The sequence below is a fragment of the Pongo abelii genome, chromosome 4 (assembly GCF_028885655.2).
Source record: "Pongo abelii isolate AG06213 chromosome 4, NHGRI_mPonAbe1-v2.0_pri, whole genome shotgun sequence".
Classification (NCBI taxonomy): Eukaryota; Metazoa; Chordata; class Mammalia; order Primates; family Hominidae; genus Pongo; species Pongo abelii.
Genome location: NC_071989.2, coordinates 69,842,839 through 69,862,058, shown reverse-complemented (window position 1 = coordinate 69,862,058; position 19,220 = coordinate 69,842,839).

Here is a 19,220-nt window from a genome sequence, read left to right as displayed (position 1 = left end):
TTTCACCATATTGGCCAGGCTGGTCTTGGACTCCTGACATCATGATCCACCTGCCTCAGCCTCCCAAAGTGCTGGGATTACAGGTGTGAGCTACCATGCCCAGCCTTAATTTTTGTATTTTTAATAAAGATGGGATTTCATCATGTTGGCCAGGATGGTCTCGAATTCCTGACCTCAGGTGATCTGCCTGCCTCGGCCTCCCAAAGTGCTGGGATAACAGGCGTGAGCCACTGCGCCCAACCATAACCTATTATTTTAAACTGATGATAGCATTGATTGCATAAGCAAACAAAGTAACAAGCAAAAAGAAAACTAATAAAAACTCTACACTTAACTTCATTTCCCTACTTTTTAACTTTTTGTTGTTTCCATTTATATCTTATTGTACTGTGTGTATCTTGAAAAGTTATTGTAGTTATTATTTTTAATTGGTTCATCTTTTCATCTTTCTATTTAAGATATGAGTACTTTATATATCACAATTACAACATTATAATATTCTGTGTTTTTCTGTGTAGTTACTATTACTAGTGAGTTTTGTGCCTTCAGGTGACTTATTGTTGCTCATTAACATCCTTTTCTTGAAGATTGATGAACTCCCTTTAGCATTTATTGTAGGACAGGTCTGCTATTGGTGAAATCCCGTGGCTTTTGTTTTTCTGGGAAAGTCTTTGTATCTCCTTCATGCATGAAGGATATTTTTGCTGGATATACTATTCTAGGATAAAAGGTTTTTTTTTCCTTCAGCACTTTAAATATGTCATGCCACTCTCTCCTGGCTTGTAAGGTTTCTACTGAGGAGTCTGCTACCAGACATTTTGGAGCTCCATTGTATGTTATTTGTTTCTTTTCTTTTGTTGCTTTTAGGGTCCTTTCTTTATCCTTGACCTTTGGGAATTTGATTATTAAATGCCTTGAGGTAGTTTTCTTTGGGTCAAATATTTTTGTACTTGAATATTAATATATTTCTCTAAGTTTGGGAAGTTCTCTATTATTCCTTTGACTAAATTTTCTACTCCTCTCTCTACCTCTTCTTTAAGGCCAATAACTCTTAGATTTGTCCTGTTGAGGCTATTGTGTACATCTTGTAGGTGAGCTTTATTCATTTCTATTCTTTTTTTCTTCTGTCTCCTGTGAATGTGTGTTTTCAAACAGCTTGTTGTCAAGGTCAGTAATTCTTTCTTCTGCTTGATCAGTTCTGCTATTAAGAGACTGATGCATTCTTCAGTGTGTCAATTATATTTTTCAACTCCAGTATTTCTGCTTGATTCTTTTAAATTATTTCAATCTCTTTGTTAGATTTATCTGATAGGATTATGAATTCCTCTTCTGTGTTATCTTGAAACTCAAAGAATTGAGTTTCCTCAAAGAGCTATTTTGAATTATCTGTCTAAAGGTCACATGTCTCTAACTCTCCAGGATTGGTGTCCAGTGTATTGTTCAGTTTATTTGGTGAGGGGATGTTTTCCTGGATGGTTTTGATGTTTGTGGATGTTTATCAGTGTCTGAGCATAGAAGAGTTAACTATTTATTGTAGTCTTCACAGACTGGGCTTGTTTGTACTCATCCTTTTTGGGAAGGCTTTCCAGGTATTTGAAAGGTCTTGGGTGTTGTGATCTAAGTTTTTGGTCACTGCATCTGTGGTTCTTGCAGACTCATAGAGGTACTACCTTGGTGTCCTTGGATAAGATCTGGAAGAATTTTCTGTATTACCAAGCGGAGACTCTTGTTCTCTTCTCTTACTTTCTCCCAAACAAATGGAGTCTGTTTCTCTGTGCTGAGCTGCCTGTAGCTGGGAAAGGCGTGACACATGGACCCCTGTGGCCACCATGACTGGGACTGCCCTGGGCCATATCTGAAAGCAACACAGCCCTAGGTCTTGCACAAGGCCCACTGTGACTACTACCTGGCTGCTACCTATGTTTGCTCAAGCCCCTAGGGCTCTACAGTCAGAAGGGGTGAAGCCAGCCAGGCTTGTGTCCTTCCCTTCAGGGCAGCTAGTTCCCCTGGGTCCCAAGCAGGTCCAGAGATGCTGTCTAAAAGCCAGGGCCTGGAGTCAGAAACCTTAGAACTCAACCTACTGCTCTATTCTACTGTGGCTAAGCTAGTACCAAAACCACAAGACAAAGTCCTTCCCACTCTTCCCTCCCCTTTCCATAAGCAGAGGTATCTCTCCCTGTGTCCCCCACCAACACAGATCCACAGGGACTACTGCCAGGGTACCAACGATGTTCACTTAAGGCCCAAGGACTCTTCAGTAAGCTTGTTGTGACTGCTGCCAGGCCTGGGACTCATCCTTCAGGGCAATGACCTCCCCTTTGGCCCAGGTTAGGTCCAGAAATGCTGTACAAGAGCCAAGGCCTGGCATCAGGGACCCCACAGGCCTGCTTGGTGCTCTACCCCAGGGTGGCCAAGCTAGTACCTAAGCTGCAAGACAAAGTCCCCTTTATTTTTCCATCTCCTTTTCTTAATCAGAAGGAGTTTCTCCCTATGGCCATCACAGCTGGGAATATGATGGGTCACACGTGACACTAACACATGTTAGTCTCATCCAAGACCCATGGCGTGTACTGCTTGGTTACTCTGCTGATTATTCAGGGCCCAGCCTTCCATCAGCAGGTCATGAATCCTGCCAGGACTGGGTTTTTTACCTTCAAGGCAGCAGTTTCTCTTCTGGCCCAGGGTGTGTCTAGACATGTCATCTGGGAGCTAAGGCCTGGAATGGGGGGGGCCTCTCAACTCTGCCTGGTGCCCAATTGTTATATGGCTGAGCTGGTATCCAATTGCAAGACAAAATCATCTTTAAGAGTTGTAAGCTACAGTGCCTGGGTTTGTGAGAGGGGTGGTGTAAGCTCTTCCCTAACTGCCCTGGCTAGTGTCTTACTAGGTTGCATGCTCCCCAAGTCCATTGGCTCTGAGCCCACCTAGCAAGGCACTCAGACTTGCCTGGGAGCTGTAGTCCTTGTGGCCTAGACTTCAAGTTTATTTAGTTCCCTAGAGCACTTTAACCTGCAGTGACAAGGCTTGCTGAAACTCATGTTCTGACTGTTGGCATGGGTGGTTCCCCTCTAGCTAGGGCTGGTCTGAATGCTTTTGCTGTGGACATTGGTTGAGTTCTGCCTAATGCTGACAGCACTGAGTTCCAATGCAAAGTTTCACAATCGCTATGTTCTCCCTCCCTAAAGTGTACAGATTCTCTATCTGCACCACATGGCTGCTGCTGGGGAATGGTGGAGGGGTGGTGTTGGTGATTCAAGACTGTCTTTTCTACCCTCTTCAGCACCAGCACTGTGACCATTCATCTGATTTTTGGTTCTTATGAAGGTGCTTTTTTGTGTAGATAGTTGTTAAATTTGGTGTTCCTGTTGGGAGGACGATGGCTTCTGTTTGGCTATCTTACTCTGCCTCCCCAGGATATGTTTTTATGGCTGAAAAGAGCCAGATAGCAAACATGGACATCACTTATAATCAAAGACAATATGAGCTAATATGGAAAAAGAACTTAGCTGTATAGATAAATAATTTTTACTGTGATACATGAAATAAGAAAATGGGACAGAGTATTATCACAGTTTAAAAGTAGACAGATGGGTGGGATTCTTCCCTATTATGAGAGCTATATTTCAGTCTTTTCCCTGTAATTAGTTGATGATTAAATAACATATCGATCCCTTAAAAGTCTGTCTTTTTCTTGTTTTTACAATTAACAAACTGTTTTTAAAATAAGACGGAAACGTGTGGTTTAGGTGTTTAAAGACAGTAGAGGGTAGAGACGAGGTCTTGCTGTACTGCCAAGGCTGGTCTTGAACTCTTGGCCTCACGGGATCTCCTGCCTCAGCCTCCCAGAGCATTATAGGTGTGAGCCACTGTGCCTGGCCTAGAATTTCCTCTTCGTGTGTGTGTGTGTGTGTGTGTGTTTGTGTAAGGCCAAATACTACTGGCCTCCCAGAGCATTATAGGTGTGAGCCACTGTGCCTGGCCTAGAATTTCCTCTTCGTGTGTGTGTGTGTGTGTGTGTGTGTATTAAGGCCAAATAGTACTGTATATAAATACTACTTTTTTTGTTTTTTTTTTTGAGATGGAGTCTCACTCTGTCACCCAGGCTGGAGTGCAGTGGCATGATCTCGGCTCACTGCAACCTCCGCCTCCCGGGTTCAAGCAATTCTCCTGCCTCAGTCTCCCGAGTAGCTGGGACTACAGGTGCTTGCCACCGTGCCCGGCTATTTTTTTTATTTTTAGTAGAGATGGGGGTTTCACCATGTTGGCCAGGCTGGTCTCAAACTCCTGACCTCAGCTGATCCACCCACCTCAGCCTCCCAAAGTTCTGGGATTACACACGTGAGCCACCGCACCCGGCCATAAATACTACATTTTAAAATCCATTCGACATTAGGGATCGTGGCAGATAGGTGGCAGGCCTAGATTGTAGCTTTGACTCGGACGGACAGAGCAGCATGTGGAGGAACCACATGACAGAGCAGCATGCGGAGGAACCAGAACGACTGCAGGAATAAATCGGGAAACCCGAGAGGACCCACAAACCCTCTGAAGGAAGTGGATTGTTCCTGCAGGATCTGGGAGACACCCCAAACACTGTTCTGGTATTCACAACTGAGAGACCCACAGACGGTTCACATCACAGGACTCTGCACAGACAATCCAGTACCAGCCCGGAGCCTGGTCGACTTGCTGGGTGGCTGGATCCAGAAGAGAGATAAAAATCACTACACCTTGGCTCTCAGGAAGCACATCCATAGGAAAAGGGGGAGAGTACTACATCAAGGGAACAGTGGGACAAAAGAATCTGAACGACAGCCGTCAGCCCTAGACCTTTCATCTGACAGAGCCTACTCAAATGAGAAGGAACCAGAAAGCCAACTCTGGTAATATAACAAAACAAGGTTCTTTAATGCCCCCCAAAATCACACTAGCTCATTGGCAATGAATCCAAACCAAGAAAAAAATCCCTGATTTACCTGAAAAAAAATTCAGGAGGTTAGTTATCAAGCTAATCAGGGAGGCACCAGAGAAAGGTGAAGCCCAATGTAAGGAAATTTTTAAAATGATATGAGAAGTGAAGGGAGAAATATTCAATGAAATAGATAGCATAAAGAAAACAATCAAAACTTCAGGAAACATTGGACACACTTACAGAAATGCAAAATGCTCTGGAATGTCTCCGCAACAGAATCAAACAAGTAGTAGAAAGAAAACTCAGAACTTGAAGGCAAGGTCTTCAGATTAACTCAATCCAACAAAGACAAAGAAAAAAGAATAAGAAAATATGAACAAATCCTCCAAGAAGTCTGGGATTATGTTAAGCGACCAAACCTAAGAATAATCAACATTCCTGAGGAAGAAGAGAATCTAAAAGCTTGGAAAACATATTTGGGGGAATAATCGAGAAAACTTCCCCAGCCTTGCTGGAGACCTAGACATCCAACTACAAGAAGCACAAAGAACGCCTGGGGTATGTATCAAAAAAAGATCACTGCCTAGGCATATTGTCATCAGGTTATCTAAAGTTAAGACAAAGGAAAGAATCTGAAGAATTGTGAGACAAAAGCACCAGCTAACCCATAAAGGAAAACCTATCAGATTAACAGCAGATTTCTCAGCAGAAATCCTACAGGCTAGAAGGATTGGGGCCCTATCATCAGCCTCCTCCAACAAAACAATTATTAGCCAAAAATTTTGTATCCAGCAAAACTAAGCTTCATATGTGAAGGAAAGATACTGTCTTTTTCAGATAAACAAATGCTGAGAGAATTCACCACTACCAAACCACCACTATAAGAACTACTAAAAGGAGCTCTAAATCTTGAAACAAAACCTGGAAATACATCAAAACAGAACCTCTTTAAAGCATAAATCTCACAGGACATATAAAACAAAAATACAATTTAAAAACAAAAAACCAAGGTATACAGACAACAAATAGCACAATGAATGGAATGGTAACTCACATCTCATACTAACATTGAATGTAAATGGCCTAAATGCTCCACTTAAAAGATACAGAACTGCAGAATGTATAAGAATTTACCCCCCAACCATGTGGTGCCTTCAAAAGACTTACCTAACACATAAGGACTCACATAAACTTAAAGTAAAGGGGTGGAAAAATATATTTCATGCAAATGGACACCAAAAGCGAGCAGGAGTAGCTATTCTTGTATCAGACAAAACAAACTTTAAAGCAACAGTAGTTTAAAGGGACAAAGAGGGACATTATATAATGATGAAAGACTTGTCCAACAGGAAAATATCACAATCTTAAACATATATGCACCTAACACTGGAGCTCTCAAATTTATAAAACAATTACTAATAGACCTAAGAAATGAGATAGACAGCAACACAATAGTAGTTCAGGACTTCAATACTCCACTGACAGCACTAGACAGGTCATCAAGACAGAAAGTAAACAAAGAAACAGTGGATTTAAACTATACCCTGGAACAAATGGACTTAACAGATATATACAGAACATTCCATCCAACAACTGCAGAACATACATTCTATTCAATAGCACATGGAGCTTTTATTTATTTATTTATTTATTTATTTATTTTATTATACTTTAAGTTCTGGGTTATACGTGTGGAAAATGCAGTTTTGTTACATAGGTATACACGTGCCATGGTGGTTTGCTGTGCCCATCAACCCGTCACCAACATTAGGTATTTCTCCTAATGTTATCCCTACCCTAGTCCCCCCACCCCCTACAGGCCCCAGTGTGTGATGTTCCCCTCTCTGTGTCCATGTGTTCTCATTGTTCAACTCCCACTTATGAGTGAGAACATGCAGTGTTTGGTTTTCTGTCATTGTGATAGTTTGCTGAGAATGATGGTTTCCAGCTTCATCCATGTCCCTACAAAGGACATGAACTCATCTTTTTTTATGACTGCATAGTACTCCATGGTGTATATGTGCCACATTTTCTTAATCCAGTCTATCATTGATAAGTGCCGCAATAAACATATGTGAGCATGTGTCTTTATCATAGAATGATTTATAATCCTTTGAGTATATGCCCAGTAATGGGACTGCTGGGTCAAATGGTATTTCTAGTTCTAGATCCTTGAGGAATCGCCACAGTGTCTTCCACAATGGTTGAACTAGTTTACAGTCCCACCAACAATGTAAAAGTGTTCCTATTTTTCCACAATCTCTCCAGCATCTGTTGTTTCCTGACTTTTTTTTTTTTTTGGAGACAGAGTCTCACTCTGTCACCAGGCTGGAGTGCAGTAGCACGATCTCAGCTCACTGCAACCTCCTCCTCCCTGGTTCAAGTGATTCTCCTGCCTCAGCTTCCTGAGTGGCTGGGACTACAGGCATGCGCCACCATGCCCAGCTAATTTTTGTATTTTTATTAGAGACGGGGTTTCACCATGTTGGCCGGGATGGTCTCGATTTCTTGACCTCATGATCTGCCCACCTCGGCCTCCCAAAATGCTGGGATTACAGGCATGAGCCATCACACCCAGCCGTTTCCTGACTTTTTAATGATCGCCATTCTAACTGGTGTGAGATGCTATCTCATTGTGGTTTTGATTTGCATTTCTCTAATGACCAGTGATGATGAGCATTTTTTCATATGACTGTTGGCTGCACAAATGTCTTCTTTTGAGAAGTGTCTGTTCATATCCTTTGCCTATGTTTTGATGGGGTTGTTTTTTTTCTTGTAAATTTGTTTAAGTTCTTTGTAGATTCTGGATATTAGCCCTTTGTGAGATGGGTAGATTGCACAATTTTTCTCCCATTTTGTAGGTTGCCTGTTCACTTGGATGGTAGTTTCTTTTGCTGTGTACAGAAGCTCTTTAGTTTAATTAGATCCCATTTATGAATTTTGGCTTTTGTTGCCATTGCTTTTGCTGTTTCAGACATGAAGCCCTTGCCCATGCCTATGTCCTGAATGGTATTGCCTAGGTTTTCTTCTAGGGTTTTTATGGTTTTAAGTCTAACATTTAAGTCTTTAATCCATCTTGAATTAATTTTTGTATAAGGTGTAAGGAAGGGGTCCAGTTTTCTGCACATGGCTAACCAGTTTTCCCAACAACATTTATTAAATAGGGAATCTTTTCTCTATTGCTTGTGTGTATCAGGACTGTCAAACATCAGATGGTGGTAGATGTGTGGTGTTATTTCTGAGGCCTCCATTCTGTTCCATTGGTCTATATATCTATTTTGGTACCAGTAACATGCTCTTTTGGTTACTGTAACCTTGTAGTATAGTTTGAAGTCAGGTAGCGTGATGCCTCCAGCTTTGTTCTTCTTGCCCAGGATTGCATTGGCTATGTGGGCTCTTTTTAGGTTCCATGTGAAGTTTAAAGTAGCTTTTTCCAGTTCTATGAAGGAAGTCATGGTAGCTTGATGGGGATAGCATTGAATGTGTAAATTACTTTGGGCAGTAAGGCCATTTTCACGATTGATTCTTCCTATCCATGAGCATGGAATGTTTTTCCATTTGTTTGGGTCCTCTCTTATTTCCTTCAGCAGTGGTTTGTAGTTCTCCTTGAAGAGGTCCTTCACATCCCTTGTAAGTTGGATTCTTAGGTACTTTATTCTCTTAGCAGCAGTTTTAAATGGGAGTTTGCTCATTATTTGGCTCTCTGTTTGTCTGTTATTGGTGTATAGGAATGCTTTTGATTTTTGCACATTGATTTTGTATCCTGAGACTTTGCTGAAGTTGCTTATCAGCTTAAGGAGATTTTGGGCTGAGACGATGGGGTTTTCAAAATATACAATCATGTCATCTGCTAACAGAAACAATTTGACTTCCTCTCTTCCAATTTGAATACCCTTTATTGCTTTCTCTTGCCTGAGTGCCCTGGGCAGAACTTCCAATATTATGTTGAATAGGAGTGGTGAGAGAGGTCATCCTTATCTTGTGCTGGTTTTCAAAAAGAATGCTTCCGGTTTTTGCCCATTCAGTGTGATATTGGCTGTGGGTTTGTCATAAATAGCTCTTATTATTTTGAGATACATTCCATCGATACCTAGTTTATTGAGAGTTTTTAGCATGAAAGGCTGTTGAATTTTGTCGAAGGACTTTTCTGCATCTATTGAAATAATGATGTGGTTTTTGCTGTTGGTTCCGTTTATGTGATGGATTACATTTATTGACTTGCGTATGTTGAACCAGCCTTGTATCCCAGGGATGAAGCCGACTTGATCGTGGTGGATAAGCTTTTTGATGTGCTGCTGGATTCAGTTTGCCGGTATTTTATTGAGGATTTTTGCATCGATGTTCATCAGGGATATTGACCTAAAATTCTCATTTTTAGTTGTGTCTCTGCCAGGCTTTGGTATCAGGATGATGCCAAAACTCATAAAATGAGTTAGAGAGGATTGCCTCTTTTCTATTGATCGGAATAGTTTCAGAAGGAGTGGTACCAACTCCTCTTTGTACCTCTGGTAGAATTTGGCTGTGAATCCGTCTGGTCCTGGACTTTTTTTGGTTGGTAGGGTATTAATTATTGCCTCAATTTCAGAACCTGTTATTGGTCTATTCAGAGATTCAACTTCTTCCTGGTTTAGTCTTGGGAGGGTATATATGTCCAGGAATGTATCCATTCTTCTAGATTTTCTAGTTTATTTGCATACAGGTGTTTATAGTATTCTCTGATGGTAGTTTGTATTTCTGTGGGATCGGTGGTGATATCCCCTTTATCATTTTTTATTGTGTCTATTTGATTCTTCTATCTTTCCTTTTTTATGTGCCTGGCTAGCAGTCTGTGTATTTTGTTGATCTTTTCAAAAAACAGCTCCGGGATTCATTGATTTTTTTTTTTTTTGAAGGGTTTTTTGTGTTTCTTTCTCCTTCAGTTCTGCTCTGATCTTTGAATTTGTTTTCTCTTGCTTTCTCTCGTGCTTTCTCTTATGGGCGTTTGGTGCTATAAATTTCCCACTGCACACTGCTTTTGCTGTGTCCCAGAGATTCTGGTACGTTGTGTCTTTGTTCTCATTGGTTTCAAAGAACACCTTTATTTCTGGTTTCATTTTGTTATTTATCCAGTAGTCATTTAGGAGCAGGTTGTTCAGTTTCCATGTAGTTGTGCGGTTTTGAGTGAGTTTTTAAATCCTGAGTTCTGATTTGATGGCACTGTGTTCTGAGTGACAGTTTGTTGTTATTTCTGTTCTTTTACATTTGCCGAGGAGTGTTTTACTTCTAATTATGTGGTCAATTTTAGAATAAGTTGATGTGGTGCTGAGAAGAATGTATATTCTCTTGATTTGGGGTGGAGAGTTCTATAGATGTCTATTAGGTCGGCTTCGTCCAGAGCTGAGTTCAAGTCCTGGATATCCTTGTTAATTTTCTGTCTTGTTGCTCTGTCTAATATTGACAGTGGGGTGTTAAAGTCTCCCATTATTATTGTGTGGGAGTCTAAGTCTGTTTGTAGGTCTCTAAGAACTTACTTTTTGAATCTGGATGCTCATGTATTGGGTGCATGTATATTTAGGGTAGTTAGCTCTTCTTGTTGCATTGATCCCTTTACCATTATGTAATGGCCTTCTTTGTCTCTTTTGATCTTTGTTGCTTTAAAGTCTGTTTTATCAGAGGCCAGGATTGCAACCCCTTTTTGTTGTTGTTGTTGTTGTTGTTTTGTTTGTTTTTTTGTTTTCCATTTGCTTGGTAGATCTTCCTCCATCCCTTTATTTTGAGCCTATGTGCATCTTTGCATGTGAGGTGGGTCTCCTGAATACAGCACACCAATGGGTCTTGACTCTATCCAATTTGCCAGTCTGTGTCTTTTAGTTGGGGTATTTATCCCATTTACATTTAAGGTTAATATTGCTATATGTGAATTTGATCCTGTCATTATGATGCTAGCTTGTTATTTTGCCTGTTAATTGATGCAGTTTTTTCATAGTGTTGATGGTCTTCACAATTTGGCATGTTTTTGCAGTGGCTGGTACCAGTTGTTTCTTTCCATGTTTAGTGTTTCCTTCAGAAGCTCTTGTAAGGCAGGCCTGGTGGTGACAAAATCTCTCAGCATCTGCTTGTCTGTAAAGGATTTTATTTCTCCTTCACTTATGAAGCTTAGTTTGGCTGGATATGAAATTCTTAGTTGAAAATTCTTTTCTTTAAGAATGTTGAATATTGACCCCCACTCTCTTCTGGCTTGTAGGGTTTCTGCAAAGACATCTGCTATTAGTTTGATGGGTTTTCCTTTGTGGGTAACCTGACCTTTCTTTCTGGCTGCCCTTAACATTTTTCCCTTCATTTCAACCTTGATGAATCTGATAATTATGTGTCTTGGGGTGGCTCTTCTTGAGGAGTGTCTTTGTGGTGTTCTCTATATTTCCTGAATTTGAATGTTGGCCTGCCTTGCTAGGTTGGGGAAGTTCTCCTGGATAATATCCTGAAGAGTGTTTTCTAACTTGGTTTCATTTTCCCCGTCACTTTTAGTACACCAATCAAACGTAGATTTGGTCTTTTCACATAGTCTCGTATTTCTTGGAGGCTTTGTTCACTTGTTTTCACTCTTTTTTCTCTAATCTTGTTTTCTCACTTTATTTCATTAATTTGATCTTCAATCACTGATATCTTTTTTTTCTGCTTGTTCTAGTCAGCTATTGAAGCTTGTGTATGCTTCATGAAGTTCTCGTACTGTGGTTTTCAGCTCCATCAGCTCATTTAAGCTGTTCTCTACACTGGTTATTCTAGTTAGCGATTCGTCTAACCTTTTTTCAAGGTTTTTAGCTTCCTTGTAATGGATTAGAACATGCTCCTTTAGCTTGGAGAAGTTTGTTATTACCGACTTTCTGAAGCCTACTTCTGTCAACTCATCAAACTCATTCTCCATCCAGTTTTGTTCCCTTGCTGGCAAGGAGTTGTGTTCCTTGGAGGAGAAGAGGCATTCTGGTTTTTGGAATTATCAGCCTTTCTGCTCTGTTTTCTCCCCATCTTTGTGGTTTTATCTACCTTTGGTCTTTGATGTTGGTGATCTGCGGATGGGGTTTTGGTGTGGATGTCCTTTTTGTTGCTGTTGATGCTATTCCTTTCTGTTTGTTAGTTTTCCTTCTAACCATCTGGCCCCTCAGCTGCACATCTGTTGGAGTTTGCTGGAGGTCCACTCCAGACCCTGTTTGCCTGGGTATCACCAGCAGAGACTGCAGAACAGCAAATATTGCTGCCTGATCCTTTGTCCCAGAGGGGCACCCGCCTTTATGAGGTATCTGTTGGCCCCTACTGGGAGGTGTCTCCCAGTCAGGCTACACGGGGGTCAGGGACCCACTTGAGGAGGCAGTCTGTCCATTATTGGAGCTTGAACGCCATGCTGGGAGAACCACTGTTCTCTTCAGAGCTATCAGGCAGGGACGTTTAAGTCTGGAGAAGCTGTCTGCTGCCTTTTGTTCAGATATGCCCTGCCCACAGAGGTGGAATCTAGAGAGGCAGTAGGCCTTGCTGAGCTATGGTAGGCTCTGCCCAGTTCAAGCTTCCCTGCCGCTTTGTTTAGACTGTGAGCATACAACTGCCTACTGAAGCCTCAGTAATGGCGGATGCCCCACCCCCTGCCAAACTTCAGCATCCCAGGTCAATCTCAGACTGCTGCGCTAGCAGCAAGCAAGGCTCCGTGGGCGTGGGACCTGCTGAGCCAGGCACGGAAGGGAATCTCCTGGTCTGCCAGTTGTGAAGACCGTGGGAAAAGCACAGTATTTGGACAGGAGTGTACCACTCCTCCAGGTACAGTCACTCATGGCTTCCCTTGACTAGGAAAGAGAAATCTCCTGACCCCTTGTTCTTCCCGGTGAGGTGATGCCCCACGCTGCTTCAGCTCACCCTCCGTGGGCTGCACCCACTGTCCAACCAGTCCCAATGAGATAAACCAGGTACCTCAGTTGGAAATGCAGAAATCACCTGTCTTCTGTGTCGATCTCGCTGGGAGCTGTAGACTGGAGCAGTTCCTATTTGGCCATCTTGGAAGCGACTTTTTTTTTCATTTTTTATTTTTTATTTTTTTGAGACAGAGTCTCGCTCTGTCACCCAGGCTGGAGTGCAGTGGTGCGATCTCAGCTCACTGAAACCTCTGCCTCCCGGGTTCAAGTGATTCTCTACCTCAGCCTCCCAAGTCGCTGGGATTACAGGTGCCTGCCACCACACCTGGCTAATTTTTTTGTATTTTTAGTAAAGACGGGGTTTCACCATCTTGGTCAGGCTGGTCTTGAACTCCTGACCTCATGATCCACCCACCTCGGCCTCCCACAGTGCTGGAATTACAAGCATGAGCCACCATGCCCGGCCGGAACTTTCTTTAAGATAGACCATATGATAGCGCATAAAATGAGCCTCAATAAATTTAAGAAAATTGAAATTATATCAAGCACTCTCTCAGACCACAGTGGAATGAAACTGGAAATCAACTCCAAAAGGAACCTTCAAAACCATGAAAATACATGGAAATTAAATAACCTGCTCCTGAATGATCATTGGGTAAAAAAAATGAATTCAAGATGGAAATTAAAAAATTCTTCGGCCAGGCGTGGTGGCTCACGCCTGTAATCCAGCACTTTGGGAGGCCGAGGCGGATGGATCACTGAGACGGTGAAACCCCGTCTCTAGTAAAAATACAAAAAATTAGACGGGCACAGTGGCGGGCACCTGTAGTCCCAGCTACTCGGGAGGCTGAGGCAGGAGAATGGTGTGAACCCAGGAGGCGGAGCTTGCAGTGAGCGGAGATTGCGCCACTGCACTCCAGCCTGGGTGACAGAGCAAGACTCCATCTCAGGAAAAAAAAAAAAAATTCTTCAAACTGAATGACAATAGTGACACCACCTATCAAAACCACTGGGATACAACAAAGGCAGTGCCAAGAGGAAAGTTCATAGCCCTAAATGCCTATATCAAAAAGTCTGAAAGAGCACAAACAGACAATCTAAGGTCACACCTCAAGGTACTAGAGAAAAAAAACAAAACCCAAACCCAGCAGAGGAAAGGAAATAACCAAGATTAGAGCAGAACTAATGAAATTGAAACAAACAAAAACAATACAAAAGATAAATAAAACAAAAAGCTGGTTCTTTGAAAAGATAAATAACATTGATAGACCTTAGCAAGATTAATCAATAAAAGGAGAGAAAATCCAAATAAGCTTGATAAGAAACAAAATGAGAGATACCATTTGTTATGCTCTCAGATTCCATAGATCAGAAATTCAGACAGGACATAGCATATGTGGCTCATCCCTATTCTATGCTATGATATGTTTGGCCTCAACTGGGAAGACTCAAAAGGCTGGGAGTGTCTTCAAAGACTGAGGCCTGGAATCCTCTGATGGCTGCTTGATTTACATCTGGTGCTTGGGCTGAGATGATTTGAAGGCTGGGCTCTGCTGTGACAGTCAGTGGGGTACCAGTAGTTGGCCTTTCCACAACTTGGCTCCTCACAGCATGGTGGCTGGGTTCCAAGGGTGTGTATCCAGTGAAGGAACATCTGAACAGACAGTGGTCCAAGAAAATTAGGGGAAGCTGCATGGCTTTGTGGGACCTAACTGGAAATCACATGGCATCACTTCTGTCATACATTTTTGGCTGAGTCACAGGCTCATCCAGAGTCACAGGAGGAAACATAGAGCCCACCTCTTAATGAGAGGTATTTCAAAGTGTTCTGAGGCCACGTTTTCAAACCACTGCAGTTTTAGATTTCTTGCAGCACTACTGCACCTTCAGAACGCTCCAGGTGCTGTGCTGCATTATCAGCTTGATAAATGATGTGTGTGCAGGTAACTTCAGTCTAGCATTGCAGTCTAAACAGAGTCCTTTAATATCCTTTTTTTTTTTTAACCCCCAAATAGCCCAAGTATTCATTCTCTGAAACAAAATGTGTAGTTCAGCCATCTCAGACGTGTTGGTAGAGCTTTTTAAGGACTCGATTCTTTTCCTTGTCTTCCCTGGAACATTCCCAATATTTCGTTTTTGGCATTAGAAAAGGAAATATTTCCTCTGGCTGTCTGGCCTCTATTTTATTGTATTAAACAGATCAACCAATTGGAGTTATAGTCCCTGCAGAGCAGAACAAAAGTGCCCTTGACACCTCCCTGCTGCAATAGGGGCATGAGACTGCTTCACCCTCATGACTACCTTAGAAGCAATCAGAGAGCTAGAGAAGCCTCCAGCCCTGGCTCCCTATCACCCAAAACCAGCTCTTTCATATAGTTCTTAGCTACTTCTATTTCATCCCTGGCATTCTTCCTTTGCTTGTTGTTTGCTCAATTTTCTATTAAAGTTTTTGTATTTTTAAAAACAATGGCTCTTTTTATATTTGCATAGCAAACTTTTGCTTTTTTAATTTTAAAATGTAACATTTAAAAACGTTTAAAAACACTCGATTTTACTTTATTTTTTATTTTATTTATTTATTTTTTGAGACAGGGTCTCACTCTGTTGCCCATACTGGAGTGCAGTGTCACAATCTTGGCTCATTGCAATCTCCACCTGCCAGGTTCAAGCGATTCTCCTGCCTCAGCCTCCCAAGTAGCTGGGATTATAGGTGCGTGCCACTACCGCTGAGCTAATTTTTGTATTTTTGGTAGAGATGGGGTTTCACCATGTTGGTCAGGCTGGTCTTGAACTCCTGACCTCAGGCGATCCGCCTGCCTCAGCCTCCCAAAGTGCTCAGATTACAGGTGTGAGCCACCACTCCCAGCCTATTTTTTCTACATCTCTAATTTCTACATAAACAAAATGAACATCGTTTCATAGTTAAAATTTGTAGACACACATCCATTAGGATGGCTACTATTTTTTTTTTTTTTTTTGAGATGGAGTCTCACTCTGTTGCCTAGGCTGGAGTGCAGTGGTATCATCTCAGCTCACTACAACCTCTGCCTCCCGGGTTCAAGTGATTCTCCTGCCTCAGTCTCCCGAGTAACTGGTCTTGATCTCTTGACCTCGTGATCTGCCCGCCTCGGCCTTCCAAAGTGCTGGGATTACAGGCGTGAACCACCACGCTTGACCAGGATGGCTACTATTAAAAAAAAAACAAAAACAGAAAATAGCAAATATTGGAGAGGATGCGGAGAAACTGCAACCATCGTGCACTGTTGGTGGGATTATAAAATGGTTCAGCTGCTACAAAAAACATATGGTGGTCCCTCAAAAAATTAAAAATAGAATTACCATTTGATCTGACAGTTCCACTCTGGGTATATATCCAAAAGAACTGAGCAGAGTCTTGAAGAGATATTTGTACACCCATGTTCATAGCATCATTATTCACAATATCCAAAAGGTGGAAGCAATAAATTGAAAGATAAATGGATAAACAAAATATGGTATAGACATACAATATCATACTATTCAGCCTTAAAAAGGAACACAATTCTGACACATGCTACAATATGGATGAACCTTGAGAACATTACGCTAAATGAAATAAGCCTGTTATAAAAAGACAAATGCTATGTGATTCTACTTACATGAGGTACCTAGTATATTCAAATTCATAGAGACAGGAAGTAGTATAGTAGTTGTCAGGGGCTGGGGGGAAGGCAGAGTGGGGAGTTGTTCCATGGGTACAGAGTTTCAACATTGCAAATTGAAAAGAGTTCTGGAAATTGGTTGCACAACAATGTGAATGCACTTCACGCTACTGAACTGTTCACTTCAAAATAGTTAAGCTCATAACTTTTGTGTGTTATCCCTTCCCCTTTGCATTATTATGACCATCAGATTTGATGTCAGAGTTATTCTAGCATTGTAAAAGGAGTTGGGAAACATTTGAGTTTTAAAAAATCTTTTAGAATATTTTCACATAGCATAATAATTTTATATAATTTTGAAGAATCATTCCATTTAGTCTCTGGTTCTCCTCCCAGCTGTCACTCCTAAAATTCAGACCTTCCTCAACATCCTTTTGGTGGTAACCCTTAACCATTACCACTGCTCTCTGTTTCAAACCATTTCCAGTGCTGGGATGAGCAGATTTTTAGTGGTGCCACATCTTATGGTGGCAAAGGAGCAGATCCTTTGGAGTAAGGGGGGAATGAAAGTAAGTCCCCTGTTAGGCACTTCCTTCCTTTACCCTCTCACCTACCCTCTACTTCTCCCTTCCAAAGATCCAAATAAATTGCCAGCTCCTGTTCCGTTTCTGTTCCTTCCCTCAGAGACCCCCACCCTACTTTTGAAGACTTTTGGAGTCTATTTGTTTACTGAGTTTGTGTTCCTAAAGTCTCATAATCAATTCATCAATTTCAGTCTCACTTTTGTATTTCCCTACTAGGCATAAAAGAAAAATGGGGAACAGAGACAGTAGCGGAGGGATAGAGAGCTTAGCAAGAAGCCCATTAACTAGATTTCCCATTGTCTGTAGAAATCCTTAGAGGGCCAAAAAAAAAAAAAAAGGGTGTGGGCTTGTTCAGTGGTGGGAAGTGACAGTGACATTTCACGGACACCACCCTAGAACATGGTACTTGTCAGCTCTCTCTACACTATTGCAAAGAGACTTCCAGCTGGAATGCTAACATCCTGCCTTGCTCCAGCTAATCTTTTTTGTATTAGACAATATTCCTTTTAAAATATAGATCTGGTTATGCCTCTATGCTGCTTAAGTCCTTTCATAGCTTTCTATTACACTGAGAATACACTGAGAATAAAGACTAAAACCCTCGGCCAGGTGCAGTGGTGCACCCTGTAATCTCAGCACTTTGGGAGGCTAAGGTGGGTGGATCACCTGAGGTCAGGAGTTCAAGATCAGCCTGACTAACATGGTGGAACCTCGTCTGTACTAAAAAAAAAAAAAAAAAAAAAAAAAAAAAAAAAAAAAAAAAAAATTAGCTGGGCGTGGTGGCGCATGCCTGTAATCCCAGCTACTCAGGAGGCTGAGGCAGGAGAATCACTTGAACCTGGGAGGCAGAGGTTGCAATGAGCCGAAATTGCACCACTGCACTCCAGCCTGGGTGACAGAGCGAGACTCCACATCAACAACAAACAAACAAACAAAAAAAAAAAAAGAAGAAAACCCTCAAGGCTCTATGGAGTCAGCATCTGCCCAGACTTTTAGCTATAGCTGCTGTATAAAGACCTAAATATTCTTTTGGTTTCTCAAATGTTCAAGTTTTAGGGGTTGGGTGCAGTGGCTGACACCTGTAATCTTAACACCCAGGCTGTCTCTAAAAAACAAAAACAAAAACAAAAGTCCACGTTTATCTGCCTGTGTCTGGAACCTTCTTGCTTGACTACCTTCCTCCAGGCTCTATCTCCCCACTAACAAGCACATAAACCCCTCACCCTTGGCCTCAGTAACTTCTACCCATTTTTCAGACATTAGTCTGAGTTTATATTTTTAGGGAAGCCTCTTCCTAACTACCCAGGATGTATCAGATTCCTTGTTACATGCCTAGAACTCAGTCTATTTTGGGAGCACTTACCCTATTTTTAGTTAAATCAAAAATTTGATCAAAATTTGATTAAAAATCAAATGTATGATCACCTGATTCACATTTGTCCTCCCCACTAAGACTGTAAGCTCCATGAAGACCAGGACTGTCTGTGTCTTGCTTAAAATTCTATCTCCTGTGCTTAGCATAACCCTGCACAATGTAATAATTCAAAAAATATTTGTTGGATCAATACAGAAATATAAGAGAAAAGGTGTGAATCAATTCATGCCTTATTTTAAAAGGTGTGAATCAATAACACCTTATTTTTCCTCTGCCTGAGTTTGTAATGAACTTAGAGATAGATGCAGGAGCCTGGCAGATACCGATAAGAACTTCACTGTCACTACTGAAAAGAAAGAAACACCATTTCCTATTAAAAAGAATGAGGGGCTTCTTAGAGAAATGTTTAACTCCAGGTCTGGAGCAGGCAATATACAAGATGAGTTTGAAACACCTTGTTGTAGGGAAAATAAAGACACTAGTCAAAGATGAATGGGGATAAATCAAAATGACACAAGATCTGGCTTAAAAAAGAAAAATGACAATAATGGATTATAATTCATTAAGTAAACAGAATTCCTGAGTCTATAATTATACTCAGAACAGGCAGTGGGGGAGAAAAACTATTTTTTTTAACTTTTATTTTAGGTTCAGGGGCACATGCGCAGGTTTGTTATATAGGTAGGTGTCTCAGGGTTTGATGTACAGATTGTTTCATCACCCAGGTAATAAGCCTAGTACCTGATAGTTTTTCAATCCCCACCTTTCCCCAACCTTCCACCCTCAAGTAGGCCCCGTTGTCTATTGTTCCCTTCATTGTGTCCATGTGTACTC